Below are 2572 nucleotides of genomic sequence, written 5' to 3' on the forward strand. Positions count from 1 at the left end.
GAGGGCGGGGCTTTCTCTGGCGTGGGGCGGGGCAGTGGGGGCCACCTGACGGACGGGGGCGGGACGGGGGTCTCACGTGAAGGGCGGGCGGCTCACGTGACGGCTGAAGTGAGCCGGGACTAGACGTTCCCGGCACCGTCCGGCGCTCCGGGGCAAGGGGATGGTGAGGGGGCCGTCGGGTGCGGGGAGGCGGAGCATCGGGAGGGTGGCAGGGCCTGCTGGGCGATGCCGAGGGATTGAGCGAGCGAGCAAGCTGGCAGGCTAGTGGGCGTCAGCACTTTGTAAACATCGAGTGGGAAGTGTTGGGAAAACGCTCGTGGGGGAAACGAGGGAAGGGCGAACTGGAAGCAAACGGAGTGCTGGGGTGGCCGGAGTGCAGCCTGGGGAGCGGCGTGCCGGCTTCCTTGTAGCCCTGGCCGGCGGCAGCCTCCAGCCGCAGGTTCACCTGGAAGCCCCACGGAGACTAGAAGAAGTGCCGCGCGTGGACGCGCACGACAGGGAATTCTGCGGACCTTGAACCGATCACCAGTTCTGCGCGGAGCTATAGGTGCCCTGGAGCTCCGGCCGACGGCGTGCACACCCCAGATCTGGGGACCAAAGCCGCAGCGAGGTTCGCTATCCACCGTGGGGCCTGCCGAAGCAGTCGCTGTGGGCCGGGGTGTCCTTGTCTAAAGTCTGGGTGCAGCGTTTGCAGAGTGGCAGCGGACAGCCGGAAGTGGCAGGCGTTGAAGGGCTTGGGTGGTGATCATGTGAAGGCTACTGGAATGAGGCTCAACAAAGAGACCTGCCATTAACCTCTGCTTCGCCCTCTGGACTTCGAATCTCAAAAGTGTCTTGACTGAAAACCTCCTTCTAGCTCTAAAATTTAATGACTTAAATAAAAAAGTATTAGAAATTCAGAAATCACTCATTCATTAACCACTTGTGGATTGTGCCTTTTTTGATGCCTATATGAGATTTCAGTAGTACAGACCAAAAAGAAGAAAAAAAGCCAGAATATGATTCAAGAACCACCTCCTGGAGAGGGCTTTTTTCTGTGCCACAGTGTCTGGCTTCTTTACCACAAGCTGAACTCCCAATTGCTAAGTGATAATGTACCCACTGGGATGTTGGCAAGGTCTTTAACAGCTGTAGTTACAGCCTTTCTTATTAAATCTAATGGGACTAATAATTTAAGAAATCCTCTTAGATGCCCAAGAAGAGAATTTAAAATAAAAACCCCAAGAATGTCTTTGGATTAGATATTCCCTTTGGCTTTCATCGTGTTCTCTCTTCCCCTGGTTTCTTTCATGTTGCCTTTTCCGTGGCCTTGTTCAGCAAATGTAGAGTATATGCCTTTGTTCAGTACAAGCAGTGTTGCTGTATGCTTCTGACACTTCAGCTTGTGCTCTTTCCAAAACCAAAGCCAAGACAGTATGCAAAAATAAGCTGTGCCTTGATAAGAATGTGCGGATAGCCCTCTCCCATGCTCCCCAAACCTGAATTGGGCGCCCTTAGTTTCAAGAAGAGATAGAATAGTTTGCATACACTTGCAAATCTGCTTATGACTCCACTTCCTATTTTGCAACCTAATCTCAGATGATACCACAGTGCCCACGGTACACTGATCACTACCAACAGCAGATGGAGTCAGATAAAAAGAGCTCTCTGGCTGGCATGTTGTTTGAATAGGACCTGATGGAGAGGGATGAAATCACAGGCAACACTGCCTCGCCTTAGTTTTTAAATAATTCTTGTAGCATATGTCTAGCTCCTGTTCTGAGAATCTCAACAGATCATTTTCAGGATTTTGACATTTAGCTGGCTTCTTATGAGGCAGCAGAGTTTCAAAGTGTAACTCAAATGTAGGTTCCACAATTTGTTTGTGTATATCCCAAGTGCCTAAAAGACACAGGTTAGATGCACAGAAACTCCAGTTGAATGCTTGCTTTTTTTTTTTTTTTTTTGAAAATGAACTGCATTGCTGAATAAACTTGTCCTACTTTCTTGCTAATTCTTTAATGGGTAACCTCCTTTTCACTGTGTATTTCTAAGTGAAAAGCTTTCGTTATATCTGGCATCACTACTTTGGCTAGTATAATGGGAAACAGGAATTGGCAGTATCCAAATTACAAATACATATGTACTTGGAACCTCCAATTGCATTTCTAGGGATTTATCCCAAACATGTATTTCCATACATAAATGAGACGGTCATGGTGGTGCACACCTTTAAATCTCAGCACTAGGAAGCTGAGGCAGAGGCAGGCAGATCTGTGTGAGATCAAGGCCAGCCTGGTCTACATAGTGAGTTCTTGGCCAGCAGGGACTACAGGGAGACCATACCTGAAAAAGATTTTTTTTTAAACAGACTGGAAGAGATGGCTCACTGTTAAGAGCATTGGCTACTCTTGCAGACAACTCAGGGATTCAGTTCCCAGCCCTTACCTGACAGCTAACAGCTGTCTGTAACTCCAGTTCCAAGGGATCCAACACCCTCTTCTGGCTTCCATGGGCATTGCACAACATGGGTGCACTTACATACATGCAGACAATACACTCATACACATAAAATAAAAATAAATAATAAATT

This window comes from Nannospalax galili, unplaced genomic scaffold (assembly GCF_000622305.1).
Source record: "Nannospalax galili isolate Female #2095 unplaced genomic scaffold, S.galili_v1.0 scaffold43, whole genome shotgun sequence".
In the NCBI taxonomy this organism is placed as follows: Eukaryota; Metazoa; Chordata; class Mammalia; order Rodentia; family Spalacidae; genus Nannospalax; species Nannospalax galili.